Source organism: Meleagris gallopavo, chromosome 25, assembly GCF_905368555.1.
Source record: "Meleagris gallopavo chromosome 25, MGAL_WU_HG_1.1, whole genome shotgun sequence".
Classification (NCBI taxonomy): Eukaryota; Metazoa; Chordata; class Aves; order Galliformes; family Phasianidae; genus Meleagris; species Meleagris gallopavo.
The window spans coordinates 3,414,513-3,431,434 of NC_139428.1; positions in this window are offsets into that span (position 1 = coordinate 3,414,513).

A 16,922-nucleotide genomic window follows, 5' to 3' on the forward strand; every position below is an offset into this window, starting at 1 on the left:
TCTCCATCCCCTCCTCTCGCATTATTTCTCCTTTAGCTGCGACTCCATTGCCATAAGACAGCACAAGTTTGTAAGCACGGAGCCTAGGGCCAGCGTGCTGCATTGCTGCAGCAGCCAGTGCAGGCATAGCACCTGTGTCCTGAGCCATCAGAAATAACAGAACTGCTGCCTTCCAAAGGCACTGAGCAGCCTTGTGCCCTCTGAGAACCTGCAGCTGTCCCTTGGGCACCAAGCACACCCACGGTAAGGGCTGGCACAGGGATGGGGACACAGCAAAGTCCTGATCAGTGCATGCATTTCCCCTTTGCTATCAGGGGATCTGCTGGAGAGAGAGCTGGCTGCTGACACCAGGGAATTAATGAGCTTTGAAAAATGTTGATGCCTGCCTCTACGTGTATGAGTGCGTGTGCACAGAGCAGGCGTCGGGCTGCAGCAGTGTGCAGTGCTCCTGTCGCCTTCCCTGCTCCAAAGCAACCCATCACAGCTCGTCACTTTTTGCCATATTTTCTGTCTCACTCTTTTTTTCTTTTTTTTTTCCCCCAAGTATAAAGCCAAGTAAATGTTGGATTTCAAATGCCTTCATTATTTAGATTTATTCATGAGATTCCCACTTGATATTTCTGTATTGTAAAAGCAGTTTTGTGAATGCTTTGTAGTAAAAATTTTATGTGAAGGTTGGAGATTTACTTTGTATTAATTAATTATTGAATTTCTGTGGGATGTTCCTGTTGCACGGCGGGACAGAGACACTCAAGTTGGCAGCACAATGTGAAGCAGAAATGCCAAATCTTTGCCCAGTACTCAACTGGAAACCTGGTGTGACAGTACATGAATCAATTCTCTTATTCCCACATCCCTGTGAAAATCCAGTTGTGAAAATCTTGGCTCAGAGATCTGCAGAGATGCAATATACCCAACAGTTTATATGCAATATAAACTACAGGCTTAGCCTTGTGAAACTGATCATCAAATTCAAGCAGACAGCAGGCAGATAACGCTGTGCTATGTGTTTAGCACCTGAGTGCTGAGTGGAAAATCCTTACAAATAGAAAATTATGGAGATCGTACTCCAGAGTGGCTGGAGAGAAAATGAAAATGAATGACAAAACTGTATGCCTCCATTGTTGGAGGAAAAAATAAAAACACCACCAAATTTCTGATTTCTGATTTGTTTGGCAGGAGCATCCTACCGTTACCGCAGTGCTTTCTCAGGCCCAACTCACCAGCTCCATACAGGTTATCTGTCACCTTAATGACAATACTCCAAGGCACTCCCCAGTGCCTTCAGCTTTCTCAGTGCTAAAAGCAGTGTTTTTGGGGCACGGTTCTCTGTTCTCAGCTGAGTTTGTGGGTATATGTGCTATGGGGTTGGGTCAAGGGTCCCTGAACATCTCTTTCTTTTCTGGTAAAACACTTCAAGATTTGTTTTCCTACTGCCCGTTCATCAGCCTCGGACACAACCAGGATTTCTCTCCATCCCGTGTTTCCCACACTCGAGTTATGTGCTGCTTGTTTCAGCTGCTCTTTCACACTGTAATGGCACGAGGCCAAAACAAGCTTGTAGCATCCTGACTCTGGCACTCACCAAGGAAATTAGCACGGTAACTCTGTGCTAGTGCTCCAAACATTGCACTCCTTGGAGTTGAGCTGATCTGACCTCCCTTCTTTGGAGGTCTGGCTGCAAAACGTGCTGCAGAACTTCAGGAGGGATCGTCTGCCCTTCTGCTGAAGGGAAGCACAGATGCTGGGCAAAGTGATGGGTCCTGGGGTGTGTGGAGGTTTCCTGCTCTATGCACAGGGGAGATGCTCCTGGACCTCAGCAATGGAATGTTGCTGGAGAAGCTGCAGGAGGAGCTGCTGGGGCCATTCCTGCTGCTGGCTGCTTTGGCAGCTGGAGGCATGCTGCTTTTCCACCCTGTCCTTTCCGTGCTGTAGGGTGAGTGAGGATGCTCTGAAGGCACTTGGTGCTCGCTGCAGCTATTCCTATGCACGTTTCTGAAAGCAGCACTTGGGCCTGAGGTGAGTCTCGTGGCATGTTTGGTTTGGAGCAGAGCAGCCAACAGCACTGATGTCAGAGTATTACCGAATGTCTCCTTCTCCCTGGCAGAAAGTGCAGAGAAAGTGGTGTTCTTTATTTGGGACACAGACAGGCTGACCAGGGGCTGTTTGTTTTCCCAGCCTAACCCATCACCAGAAATATTTACTCTGCGCTAGGCAGAGCACTAAAAAGACATCAAAGCATAGAAATCCTTTGTTTGGGGAACACTTTCACAGTTCCTTCAGAAAAGCCAAAGCTAGAAAGCTGGCAGAGCTCTGTAAGTGTCCCAGGGCACTGCCCTTTCCAAAATGGGAACTGGCAGATAGGTGAGGAAGGGAGAACTCCCCTGGGCAGCAAGCTGTGCGGTGCAGTGGAGCTGCCCCTCTCTTTTTCTCTGTTGAACAGCACAACAAATACGCTCGCTGACCTTGTTAGTGCACAGGCTGGAGTACCCCGAGGCTGTGCCGCAGCTTACACTTTTCTTGTCTTTTTAATTGAACTGCCAATTATATATTTTAGTGAAAGAACTGGAGGTAAACAACCCGCAAATCTGGTGGAGGAAGACGGTTGGCAAAGCCACATTTGCTAAAGCACGTATTACCTCGCCCTTTGTTATCTCCCTCTGGTGTGTACAGGCCTTTCTGTGGGTTTTCTGTACCTACTGCAGCTGTGGGAACTCCCTCATCCTAGTCCTGCCTTCAGTTTTCTCCTCTCATCATTCCAGGCCTTCTAATGCACGTCTTTAGTTGCTCTCTAAAGAATAATTGCAGAGTGCCTCTGCTCTGGGCTCCTCAGCAGTGCCCTGCTCTGCAGCCAGAGAAAAAGGGCTGTAGGGTTTGTCCTGATCTGGAAGAAAGAGCAAAAATTTGGGATTCTGACCAAGCTCTGTGGGAAGAAATCCACCCAATATCTCTGCTCTCAGCTGAGCTGACCAAGAAAACCAGATGCATTTATCACCTTCTCTTTGAGGCAAGGATTTGGTCATGCTCTTCAATATTTCTCTCCTGACAAATGTCCTCTGAAAAATTTATGGCATCAGCAATCCAAATATCTATTTCTCCGTGGCTTCCAGTAGTCACAGGAAGGCAGAACTTACACCTCACTGAAAGAATGAGCGATTGAATGCTGCTGAATTATTGTTATGTTGAAATGAAGGCAGCTTGACTGAACTGTCTCAGCAGCCGAGAGAGCAGGACTATTCCAAATGAAAGGGTCTTGGTTTCACTAATTGGTATGAAGCGTTCCTTTGACCCTAATTAGCTGTTTGTAATTTCCTTTTTTTGTGTGTGTGTGTGTGTGTGTATTAGAGACAAATTTGCATATCTGTCAGGGAGGAATGTGCCATTTGGAGCAGTGTGCCAGGGAGCAGCAGTGTGGTCGGGGTGGTTGGCACTGGGGCCATCTGGATGGGTGCCATCCAGACAGCTGATGACAGCCCTGAGCCAGCACAGCGTCTGACCAGGCTGGAGCTCCAAAGACATCGAGGTCATCAAGGCAGCAGTAAGAGTTAATTACAGTTTACGCTTTCAGAAGATCCATTTTCACGTAACTGTTTTGATAATGTCTCAGTCCTGGCATGTAACTGCTGATCCACACTTCAGGGAATCGCTCTCCTAAAAGGAGATTCATCCTCTGGTGGTGACTTACCACACCATAATATTCTGTTGTCACCTGCGTGGTGCTGCTGACAGCTTGTTTTGGGTGAGGGCGTCTCTTCTGGGATGAATGCTTCCATTTTTGCAGAAAGAAGTTGCAGGTCTTTCCCTGTCTGCAAAAATTGCCCCGGAGATAGCACTTTCAGAAGCCATCTTCTGGTCTGTGCTGAGGCAGAAGCTCCCAGGGAAAGGTTCAGCTCCTCAACACCACTCCTGCTGTCCTGCCATCTATCCAGCTCTTTCAGGGAGCTCTCAGTCCCTGGGCCACAAGCATGCTGTGCTTCAGGTTGACGCATGCAAACCTTCCAGCTTAACCACGCATACTGTCCAGCTTTCATTTCAGAATGGAACAGCTGAGTGTTTGCACACGGGCTGTAACATTTGGCACAGCTACTACTTGGGTAGCAAGGAAGAAAGAGAAAGGGCAACAAAGTCTGCCTGGTACAGATTGCTTCAAGCATGAATATTCATCACCAAAATGAGGAGACTGGAGTTTTCATCGCAGCTCCACCCACTCAACTGAAATAACTGTTACAGCCTTTGCCAATAAACCGCCAAGGGAAGTGAACAGAAGATGGAGCACCGCAGGTTGTGCCAAGCAGACACGAACAAGAGGTCTCCAGCAGCAGCAAAGAGACTCTGGGTTGTGTGATCTCATATCCTTCAGCAAACATTGAGCGTGGAGGGCACTGATGGCTGGGACTTCTATTCCTTTCGCTTGCTGCCATGTACCATCCTCCAGGGTACCTTGTGGACCCTCCAGCACCAACTTTTCCTTCTGCCTTCTTTTGGATGGCTGCAGCAATCCCCTCCTGCCCGCTCTGCTTGGGTACCATGTCAATTCTGTATCAAAACACCTCAAAATCCTTCGCTGCTGGTTTTAATTACAAGCACGTTAGCTGCTTCTCGCCATGTAATTACCAAAATGAATGGAGAGAGAAGAGATGAGAGGGTGTAAATGCTCTTCACACAGAAATGCAATTACATCTGCGGGCATCTTTCCAACTGCTCCGTATGTTATGTAAAGTTTTGTGTATGTATGTGTGAGTTAATGAGGATATTTATGTTTTCCCTTCTTACCTTCACAATTTATTCATTTCAGACATATTTTATAAGGTATCTGTGATTATTAGGTAGACAGATCGGTATCTTCTTTAGGCACAGTTGTATCTGCCTCAAGAACCAAAGAGAAGAGATTACACGATTATGTGCACTATCAGCTGCTATCTGATCTCACATGCTGCTAATCTTCTGAACTCAGTCTGAGTGTGAAGAGCCTCTGAATGACCTGAGAGGTGTGACACTGGGGAAACACTCACACCTGTGCATCATTGTTCTGAGGATTTGTCCTCCCTGTGAAATCACATCAGGTTGCCCACACCTGTGATTCTCCTCTAGTATTGGCCTGGCTGGAATAAAAGCAGAAGCATATAGCAGCACTGTGCTTTGCCCTGAGATGGGCTGAGCTGTTGTGTGAGCTCTACTCCTTTTGGGATATGTGATAGGGATCACAAGGAAAGCCTGGAATACTACGGTAAGCGAGTTGACCAAGTCTATATGTATGGGAATAACGTTGCATAGTTCCTGGGATCTGGATGGCAGCTCTGTGGGACAAAAAGTAGATGTAATACCCATAGGGTGTCATAACGTCACTAGAAGAACTGGTGGTTTGGTGGTGGATGTTTCTCACTCTAAACATGACAAACACAGGTGAAGAAAAGCACATGCACCAGATGCATGCTTCTATTCAGTTCTTAGAGAGCTGCCTGCTGCTATTCTGTGCTTTCTGCCTTGGCTCAGCTTTCCTTGCAGTGGCAATGCTGAAATAAATGCAGGATGCTGTCAAATTCTGGAGACCGTCAACTCAGAAATCACTTCTATTGCTCAAGATAGAAAGTGAAATCCAACTTCTGTATAGCTGATAGGAAGTTTCTTTTTGCTATTCCTCTCCTTGAGGAGGCTGTGAAATAGAAAATACCATTGGTTGTGCAGAGTGCCACAAGGGGGATGTTTTAGTGATATTGTGCTCATTAAAGTGGTCTAGAAGTTAAAATACAGTGTTATTCCTTGTGAAGAGTATGTGTTATGGAAATCAGATGGAAACCGGCTTCGTTTAAGAGGTATGCTAAGATGGATGATAGCACATCAAAAATGGGCAAGGTGTGTTAAAGCAGATGGAAAGAGTTTCTACCTTAATGCAACTTTTTTTGAACCTGCTATTTGTGCTGCTTCTGTGCTAAAAATCTTTGTTTCTTATTTCCAACCTAATTTTGGGGTTTTTTTTTGCTGTGATTCCTCAGGGGTATTGAAAGGAAGCTTTTATGCAAGGCAGTGGTTTCTGAGATTTGTGAGACAAGCCTGGGTAAAATTCAAATGCCTGTGTGATTTAATCCATTCGGAGCTGTTGCACTAAATCACAGTAGCTGTTGCTGACATCCAGCCCACAGAAACCTGGAAGCTGATGATATAAGTTTATCTGCGTATCTACAGGTGAGAACTCAGACAGCCTTGAATTGCAGCGCAAAGCATTTGCCTCTCCTCTGAATATATTTGGGGAATGAGCAGGGTCTGCTTCTCTGAGAGCTCTGACAGAAGGCTTGCTGTGCTTTTTCCCCTTGAAATAAATTGTCCTCAAGGTCGTGCTGTATTTGAGTATCATACAGCAGGAACCTTCCCTCTTGTTCCCAGCAACCCAGGTTATACAGGAACACACAACAGGGAGCCAAAAGCATTCATACATTACTGGTGATAGGGTCACACTTACAAGTAGCTAAGTAAGGTCTCTCTAGGCGCTGGATCTGTGCTCTCCCTTCAGCAGAAACCCTGAGCTGCTGAGCCCACAGTGATGTGGGGAAGGAGGGAGGGCTGAGCTGTTTCTGTAGGCCTCCATGAGATGCCTCTGGGGAAGCAAGTAGAAGCATCAACCTTTTGCCATTCTGATGCTATGTTCACGTGTGCTGTTACTTTATTTATGAACTTTGAGGTCTCAGCCATTCCCTTTAAGCTGATGGAGCATGCTGCAGAACAAGTGCAGGACTGGAGGTGCCTAGGAATGCAAGCTGGCGTAGGAATTGTGAGAAATAACACAGTGGAAAATAAGATCAAATGAGGTGTGTTCCAAGAGGAGAAAGAAAGGATAGCTTTCTCCATTCTTGTTTTTCCTCTTGAGAAAGCAATTTTGAAAGCTATGGAAGTAAGGAGCACAGATCAGGGCCCTCAGCTTGGAACCTGCTGTCTGGATGCAGTGCATAGGAAATGGAATTATCTGTGGGTTATCTGTAAGTCACCAGGTACAGGTTCAGGAACTTGACTTGAAGCATTTACTTGCCACGTGGGATTACGTGCAGGAAGCTTCTGTCTGGAAGAAACAGAGTTTAACACTGAGGTTCTGCTCTGTTCCTGACTGTATTCCCTATGGCAGCTGTACCAAAGCGCAGCACTGAGCTCCTGTTATCTGCCAGGACCTTGGCACTGCTCCCAGAGCAGAGCATTACGGCGGTGCTTCTCCTCCTTAAACACATCTTTCTCCTTAAATCTGTTCTCCTAACTTTATTTTTGGATGAACTCATCAGTAAGTACCTCTATTACGATAAACTGAGTTCTTGCAGCAGCTCTAAGTTGCAAATTAAAGTTGGAGCAGGAAGTTTGAAACGTTCCCATATTTCGTAAGGGAAGCTGTAGTTGGCTCTGGTGTTGCTGGGGAACTCCCTGCCATTCTGTGGGGCAGCAGGGGCCAGGGCAGGGCTGTTCCTGGTGGGGCAAACATTCCTGAGGCTGAGCTCAGGGTGCAGCCACCGTGCCCATGCAGTGGGCATTGCATCATGCGGAGGGCGGCTGGGGAATGAAACTGGGGCTCAGGCTGGGAGCGTGTCCAAAACAACACTGAGCTCTTAGCTGTTGTCCTGTGCTCTACCACCTGTGTGCCTGGGAACAGCAGAGCTCGTGGAAAGGCTCCAGTAAATTGTAGGTGTGGAGTGAAATGCCTGGAGAGCACAGGGAGGGCAGGCGATGCCAACCCTCGCCGCTGCCTTATTAAATTGAAGATGAAAGGATGAAAGGCCTCAACCCCCTTTCAGCCTCCCTGTAGACAGCCCTAGCTGAAACTTCTCGGAACCCTGCGAGCTGCTCTGCTTTGCTGAGGGGAGGAACACAATTTCACATACCTGCAGCACGGTGCTAGAATGCAAACTGTGGCACAGAGTGGGAGTGGGGAACAGACAGGGAGTGATCTGACCACAGCAGTGTGAGGCTCCCTTGGGTGCTATGGGGAGCAGAGCCTGGTCTCTGCCTGGCCCCACTGTGCTGCCGGTGTCTGCTTCCATGTGCCCAAATTCCCCCACGCTGGGTTTCCTACTGGAAAGTCAAATTGCTTTCCCAAGGGTCTCTACTTCCCTAGAAATCCACGTGTTAGGAATATTTCTGCTGTAATTCCCACCTCAGATGAGCTCTGCTTTAAAGAGCCCACAATCCAAACAGACTTCCGAGGAAGAAAACTTCTTTAAAAAAATATATATTTTTCTCCCACTGTGATAGGAGCATGCAGCAGAGCCACCTCCGTGCGGTGCATCCTTTGCAGTCGGTGGCATCATTCAGCCCTGCTCTGCTCAGTAGCCAGCACCATCTAACAGGGAAGGCAGCTGGTGTGCTTCTCCCAGGGAGCACGAGCAGATTCTCTGCTGTGTGTCAGCTGGGCAGAAAGTGGTGGTTTATCCTCCCCACGGTGGGGATGAGGGGGAGGGGGGAACAGCTGAACTGAGCTCAGACACAGTCAGATGGAGGATTGTGTCATGGTTATGCTTTGCTTTCTCCATTCACTTCTAACCTGGCTTTGGTCTGTTGAAATTTGCTTGCTCTCCTCTTGCTGCATGGAGAAGATAGATATTTTTTTATATTGTTTAATTAAAAATGGAATAAACTACATAGAAGAAGCCTATTTTTTTTCCCCCCTCCCTCCATCTCCCCCCCCATTCCTGCTGTGCCTCCCAAACCTGAGCTCATTCCCATCTGAGTGACTGATGGGTATTTTTGCTCCCTGTGGTGCAAAATGCATTTTTTTCTCCTGCTCTATCTGACAACGTATTTGCATCTCGTGCTAAACAAGTGAAGCAAAGCCCTCTTTGAAGTGCAGAAAGCCTTTTTTTTTTTTTTTTTTTTTCAAAGGGGAAGCACAGAGTGTGGCATGTTGGCAGTGCACTTGGTTTGAATTTGTCTTGAAACGCTGAGATGTCTTTTGTGCGTCTTTATAATTACATCATTAGCACCTTTAAAGTCTATTCTACCATCTTTTAAATGTTCTGGGTAGAAATTCCAAGACAGGATTGTATCTGACCGAATAGCAGAGAAGCAGGCACACCTCATGGGGCAATTCTGACCCATGCAGCAGCACCCAGCCCTTATGAAGATAGAGCTGTCTGCTGCACTGTGCGCTCCTCCTGCGGGCTGTTACACAGACAGAAGGGGAACTCCCTTTAAACAGTCACTTCCTTAATCTTCTCTCAGGCCTGAAGACTCATCTTTGATGCCTGCGAGTCCCTGCCAGCTGGCAGTGCTGGGCTGTTGCTGAGCAGAGTTCTGCTTGCTGCTCACCTTCCACTTCCTCCTCCTCCCTCCCCTGCAGTCCGTCTCCTCCACCTGCTGCTGCTTGTTCTGATCTGGTTTGGGAGCACTTTGGGGCAGGGACCGTCTGATTTGCAGCGTGTCTGCATGGCCCCCAGCACAACAAGGTGAAAGCTATTAATTCAAATCACCCTATTTTTAAATGCAGCCTTATGGGATCAATACAGCTGTGCTATTAATAACAGCCACGGTATGGTAACTTGATGGTGTGCAGCAGCTTAGACCAGCCCTGCAGCCTGTGTGAGAAAGGGTAATTTCCTTAGAACTGGAACCAGATCTGGGTTTGAGTTCTCTGTGAATCCAAGGCACAGCAAAGCTTTCCTGTTCCCACCTGCTGCAAGCTGAGCAGTGCTGGTGAAATAATTCCATCATGAAGAGCTCTAGAAATGATAGAGGTGCCTTCTCCTCAATTCCCTGCAAGGTGGCATCACAATTTAATTTTTTTCTCATTTTCTCTACTGAAATTATGATTCATCTTTATCACTTCTGTGTTGACTAGCTCTAAGTAAACAGTAAGACTATTAGCAAGCATGCAGCTACTCCAACGTGCAAGATCAGGATGGCACGTCCTGCTCAGGTGATGTCCTTCCAGCACCTGCTGAGCTAAATCCCACCTTGGATTTGATGTGCAGGGAGGGTGGCTATCTTCCTCATAGGGACAGAGGGTCCTGCAGGCTGTGCTGTCACCTGCCAACAGAGGCTGGGAGAGGTGCTGGGCTGCCAAGAGCATCCCACAGCATCTCAGTGCTTTTGGGCAGCCTGTCACTGCCGCTGGTGCAGCACAGCCCTGACACGATATCATCCTAGGGTTGTTTCTTGCAGACTGCCAAAGGCTGTTTCAGTGTGATGTTGTATCTGTCATTAAACATATGTACCTTAAGACAATACTGCAAAATGACATCTCTGAGCAGTGAATTCTAGGACGGATCAGACAAACATAGGAACACGGGTGTCTGCTCGTGCTCGGCAGTACTGCTCCACAGTGCTTCTGTCCAGGTGACTGCCATGAGTTTTCTGGAGGTTTTTATTTCGTATGGCTCTGAATACTGCACAGCAGCCAAAAGTGTCAGGATCTCAGTGTGTCGTTGTGGTCCTGTGAGTGCATATCGTGTGGGAATGGGAGATGCATCTATTTTGCAAAGGCATGCCATGCAACCTCTGCAGCGTGCCTGCTGTCTGGTGTTGAGTTCTCACAGAGATGCAGGACCCTGGTTGGGTGATGTGCTCCCAGACTACTGTACCCAAACCAGGAGAGAACAGTGGATGTAGCCATAAGCTGCCTTCCTGTGCCTCCGGTGAGCGACCTGTTTGAGCTGCTTGCTCCAAGGGAAGGCGTTAGTCCTCTGCTTTGCCCCTGGAGAAGCAGGTCCCATGGAACTCCAGCAGTGTACGTCTGAGCTCTTGAGCTGTGCTGGAAGCCCTGTGGGAGGTTGGGACAGCCAGCCCCAAACCTGCACTATGCTGCACCCCAAGGCATGGTTTGGGAAGCCCACAGAGTGTCGTGCCTGGCTCTGACTTCTGCTGGGAGACTCATGTCAAAAGGTTCCTCCCATCCCATCTGCCCTAACTGTGCTCATCACAAGAAAGCAGAAGCATGTGCTTGGTTTGATGTTCCTGTAAGCACAATCTGATTACCTGCCTCCCAGGAACTGTCTGGGACCCATTTTCCTGCCGTGACCTCTTTCTTCTGGAGCTATGCTGGCTCTGCATGGCTCTGACACCCACCCTGAAGAGTTGGGGCATTCCGAAGAGTTGCACAGATTGCTATCAGTAAGCCCAGGCTACGGCTGTTCTGCAGCCAGGCTAATTTACAAGGGAAAAAGTGCTGAAAGTGAAGGGGAAGTCCCTTATGGTCCTGATCTCAGGGGTGATGAGAGTGGCTTTGCCTGGGCTAGCCTGGCTGCTTCATCTGTCCTTCTGCAGTGCTTTCAGTTGGACTGGGTGTATCTTGTTACACAATTTGGCAGGCATACAAGAAGAACAGTTGACCGCTCTCAGATTCAGTGGCTGCTCATCCTCTGGATGTTGCTGCCCCTCTGACCATCCAGGACAGCAGCACAGCTCTCACACCTGCACACAGCTCTGTGCGGTTTCAGCTGGTGGTTCCACGTAGCTGTGCACTCCAGCTGTAGCTCACCTTGTACAGCATCTTTATGACTCAGACTGGCCTTTTCTTATTTATCAGGCTATTTTCGAATTGCTCAGTGGCAACGCATGCGTTACTTCCACTCGGATGACTCTGCTTTCTTGTTCCCTTGTAGATGTTTGGAGAAGGGCAGTAGTGGTTCAGTGTCTACTGAAAGTGGCAAAGTGGAATTGTATTCTCCAAATGAGTGTTTGGAGCAGCCTCCTTGATTAATGCTATGGAAACAAAACTATCTTAGTTACTTCTGCAGAAGGTGATGAAGCTGTAAAAGAACCTGAACTTTGCTGTAGTTTCCTATAGGTGAAAACAGCTAAGTGTTGATTTAATTTGTAGGTGCTTCACTATTCACCATCATAAATGATGTAAATGGTGTCTGTCTGGCCAAGGAATGCTCCCCCCTTCTGTTCCCTCATATGTATTAGGAGAATGCAAAACAGTATGGAAGTGTCTGTTTGCTTTGGGACCAACAATCGAGGGACAGTGTGTGTAACTGGCAAACTGTGGTGGTGGTTTTGTGATGCCGAAGTGCCCACGCTGACACTTATCCAGGAATTAAAACCCAGAATTAAACAGAAATCCTTCAAGCTCTTACACCAAGTTTCCACTTTGCTCTGTTCTTGGTTACAAAGCAAATCCCTTTCTCTCTGACCTCCCCTGTTCCACCATTCTGTGCACCATCGCTCTCTTAAAGGCGAATCATTTCCTCCATGTTGTGAGCAGAGAACAACTTGGTGGTTTTCCCCATGAGCAGAACTGCTGCTGCTGCCCTCCCTTTCTTTTTTTGGAAACACAAAAGATGTTTCTTCAGACATGAAGGTAGCACTTAGGCTTCCCATCCCTCCTACCCCCTGGCCCAGGCTTTGTAAATGTAAGTGCAGATTATGAATGCATGTGCGGTGTCTGATATTTCTAGGAAGAATACTTTATAACTGAAATCTCTCTTCTCCTGGGGATGAAAGCAAAACAAATTTAAGGATTAAATCACACAGAGGTATAATCCCCAAGGGAAACTTACTTTAGTTATTATGATTATATTACGATGTACGCCTCGGTACAGCAGAAGCTGTGTGAATACCATTTCAGTGGGGAATAATTTTTAGTCTTACAGCCTATAGTACATTATAATGCATTTCTAGGAGCCTGATGAATAATAACTGCAATCCTCAGATTTCTTTGGTTACTTTGGTATTCCCCACCTTCCTTTTTAAAAGAGAAAGGAAGAGAGCAAGATGTTCTTAAAACAAAAACTTGTCCTAACTTAGAGAAGTTTTAAGCAAGCGTTAATTACAAATCTCAGGATATACTTCATGGTACAAAATGTTTGTGCACTTTGTGAATAAGTAACAGTGTAAGACACTGCATGGAGTCTACTGTAACTGTGTTCTGTTGTAAGACCTGAGCGATCAAATCAGGCAGGTTTTTGTGTGTTTCTGGAAATGGGAAATGAGGTCCCCCTGCATATTGTAGTTGCACAGTCTTGTTCCCGTTATCTCTCTTGGAGCAGTGGATGAGCCCCCAAAGCCCACTCTGCACCTGGTGCTGGGGTACAGCGATGTGCTCAGGGCTTGGCTCTTCATGCTTTCACCCCTCTGTAATGCGAGAGGGAAATCTACAGCTCTAAGTATCAGAAAACTGAAGCTCTGGGATTTTGGAGGACATCTTTTGGCAGATGCAGCTGAAGCCAGTCCTGGTGCTGGAACGAATACGAAATACATGAGACTAGTTAAAAGAAAGGCAAAAGGATGAGGTCCCAATGTAGCCAACAAGTCAAAGATACAACTGACAAGGCTCTTTAAAAATGCTGTACCAAGGAACACACGCATCTCCATATCAGTGGCCAATGAGCTGCTCTAGAAAGCTGCTGGTTGGGTGAGCATCAGCATTTCCCATCTACGCAGCCAGTCCTCATCCTGCCCTGTGAACATCATGTTTCACTCTGTGTGTACCAGACACGGTGGTGTTTACAGATGATCAAGTAAAGTACAGACAAACTAAGTGACTTGACCAAGGTCACACAAAGAGTCTGTCAGAGCAGGAACTTGAGCACAGGTCTCCAAAGCCCCAAGCTGGTGTCCTTACCATTAGATCATCCTTCCTGTGAAGACTGAAAATCCATATTGGTTGCATCGTTGCACTGTATACCGCTTCAGAACAGCTGCCCCTAGAATACTGTGCTCCTTGCAGAGCACTTCATTACCAGGAAGATATTGATTGACACGTTGGAGGGAGTTCAGAGAAGAGCAACAAAAATAATTAGGGAGTGGAGAGATTGACTTGAGAGATTGATTTATGAGGGAAGATTAAGTGAGATAAATATGTATAGCTTGGCTTACCTGCAGCCGAGGATGGAACATGGTAAGTCTGCAAATATTTAAGGGGTGTAAACAATCAGGAGGAAGAATTACCACTGCTGGTGCAGTCTGTTGGGAGTTTGGTGAGGCCACATGCGGTGGTTGTACAGAGACTTTCACAGCATGGCTGGGCCACAGGTCCTGCCCCTTTATGTAGAGGGAAGAATGGCTTTTGGAGCTGTGAGGTTGGTGTGGAAGGGGAAGCTCCACTGGGGACACGGCTGGAACATCCTGTCCATGTCACAGGATGCTGAGCTCTCTCCTACAGGTGATGGAGCACAATTCCCAGCCTGGAGCAGTAGGATCCAAAGTCTCAAACCTGTGAGAAATGAGTGATGTGCTGTAAAGGAAACAGAAGAAATGGGGTTAATATCCCTTACATCAGTAAATGTCCATTGCCATGGTAACTACAGTGCTTGATTATTATGGAATAGCGGACCAAGAAGCCAGGTACATCTTATGGAAATTCTTAGCAAACCTGAGTTAGGCAATCCCAGCTTTGATCTACCATGAAAACAAGTAGGAAACAAGCTAGCTCAAATCCCAAAACAACTTATAAAATTGCCTTTTTCAAGGGAAAGTGGGACTCAGCAGAAAGCCCTCCACGATGCTGTAACTTTTGTGGTTGCTGATGGCATTCAGCAACTGATGTCAAATACCTGTGGTCCAGAGTTCGCAAGGTGTCACAGCTTGGCCAAGGCTGCATCCACTGTATGTGTTTCCTAAGTGCTTTCAAAGAGTTTGTTTTTGACTTCTAGGTGTCTTTTTTTTTTTCTTTAGCCTTCTCTTAAGGCTGTGTGTACGTGCTAAATTCCCAGGGAGGTGATGGAGTCACCATCCCTCCATCCTTAGAAGGAATGTTCAGATGTTGTACTGATGGTTTAGTAGGAAATATTGGCGGTGGGTGGATGGTTGGACTTGGATAATCTTGGAGGTCTTTTCCAACCTTGGTGATTCCATGGTTCTAAAAGCTGATCAAACTGAAAAGGACCTCTTTATGCATACTGAAATCCCCACTGAGATGTCATCACTCCAGACTTAGACATGGGGCTTGCAGCATAGACATAGCTCTTCAGCATATCTGGAGGAGCTGAGAGACTTGAGGTTGCTCAGCCAACCTGTCCACGAAGCCACAAAATGCCACTGAGGCCCCTTGGAGATGCTCTGTTTCAACAGGAGCTCCATCACTTGGTGTGTCCATACCCTGTGTACTTTGTGTAAGGAGAAAATGTTGGTTTTTTTTTTTCCTGACAATTTTAAATTTTACCCCTTAATGGAGGGGAGAAGTAGGCACCGATTGCAGTCAGCGTGCAGATTGTCCTGTGTTAGTGCATTGGAACTGCCTTCAATTTCTGCACCTCGCTGACCTGTAAGCACGTGGGACTGTGAACGGAGCACATCTCTGTGTACAGAATGTGGTGGGTGAGTTCCTCCAGCACTTTGCCTGCCTTACCCCATCCACCTGTGCCCACGGAGCTGCCCTGCTCCAACTCCTGCCTTGTGCATTCCCATCTCTTTTTCTTTTCTTTCCATTGCAAGCTCAGTTTGTAGTTATACAGTCAGGTCTCCACAGAGTAATTTACTGGCAGAATCTCTCCCAGAATCCAGCTTGAAACCAAGCTGTAAAAACAGCTGAGAGTGTAAATAATTCATGCAGACAATATGACTTTTTTATGTAAATTCGGTGCATTAACCCTCTATTATAATGATGGACGACAGATATGGGCGACGTTGCCTTGGTAAGAGCTAATGGATGGCCACCATAAATTCACTGCACATTTTATTGTGTTGCTGGAAATTGTGCCTTCAGGCAATGCTGTTTACTTTTATGTAAAACTCAGGGTTCCCTAAATATTACAAATATTTTACATCAGACTCCTCAGCATTTGGGCACAGCACACAAATCAAGCTTTCTTCATCTGAGTTGTAATTAAAGGTTTGTTATTTTTTTCAGGGACAATTATCTAAAACTATAAAGAGAAATATTTTTTCCCTTTAGATGTTCAGTCATTGACTTATTAGCAAAACCTTTGAAGAAAGATATTAAATAACTGCAGCGTATAACTTTGCATTAGGCTGTGTGTCGTATGCATAGCAAATTTGGAAATAGTTCCTTGTTACTAGTTTTTATTTTTTACCATTCCTCGTGCTTAGTTACACATAAAATATTCTTTCTCCCCCCCCTTGCATATGCTTCTCTTTATAATTCATTTCTGTTTTATCAGGGTAAATCTCTGAACCACGTCCTTGAGGAATTCAGTCTCAATAAACACGGAAACTTTTGTTCATTTTGGGGAATTCTGAAGATTGATATTCTTTTTTGTTACTTTTTGGTTTCGTGACTGTTTTGCATGGACCTTCAATGAGTAAATTGGGGGTGATACACATGATTTGCTGAACACAAATGAGTTTCATATGTTTAAAAGCGTATATTTAAAAACTACAGAGGAAAAAAATATAGTCATTATTGCAACTATGCAACTAATTCACCTTAATCAAACATTCTGTTTAATCTCATTGTACGCCGCAGCTTTGGGAAAAGAAAACAAGGTGAAAAAGCAGTCGTATGTAGCAAAGGATCCTACTGCTTCCAACAGAAGGAATGGAATCCCATTTGTAACAAAGGCAGGTGATGCTGGGAGCAGTGGCATCCTGTCCCACTGGTTGCCTGGAGGACCCAATGACCAGAAGGGCCTCTGGTGGAATGGGGAATGGTGTAGGTTAGTTGTGCCAAGGCACATCCTCTCCATCTCCTTTCAGAGGAAGGCACCTCTTATTTTTGGCAGACCTTATTTTGGTATCTGGATGGAGAAAAGGTTGTATGAGGTTGAATAGGAGTGGTTTCAGTGCAGCAAGCTCGAGGAGAAGACCCTACTTTCATGGGAACTAAACAGAAATAGCATTGCAGGAGGTTCTTTGTTTTGGTTTTTAGAAAGCACTGAATAAGAGGAATGCAGCAGCTACCAAAAGAAAAAAAGCTAACAAAATCAGTCCTGTGAATCGCACGGTGTATTAAGTAAAGGCTAACGGTTTAATTGCACATAACCTATTAATAATTGGGTTTATTTTGTTTCCTGGCTACGCGTGCTGTTTTCAGCTCTATTAGGAATGTCTCA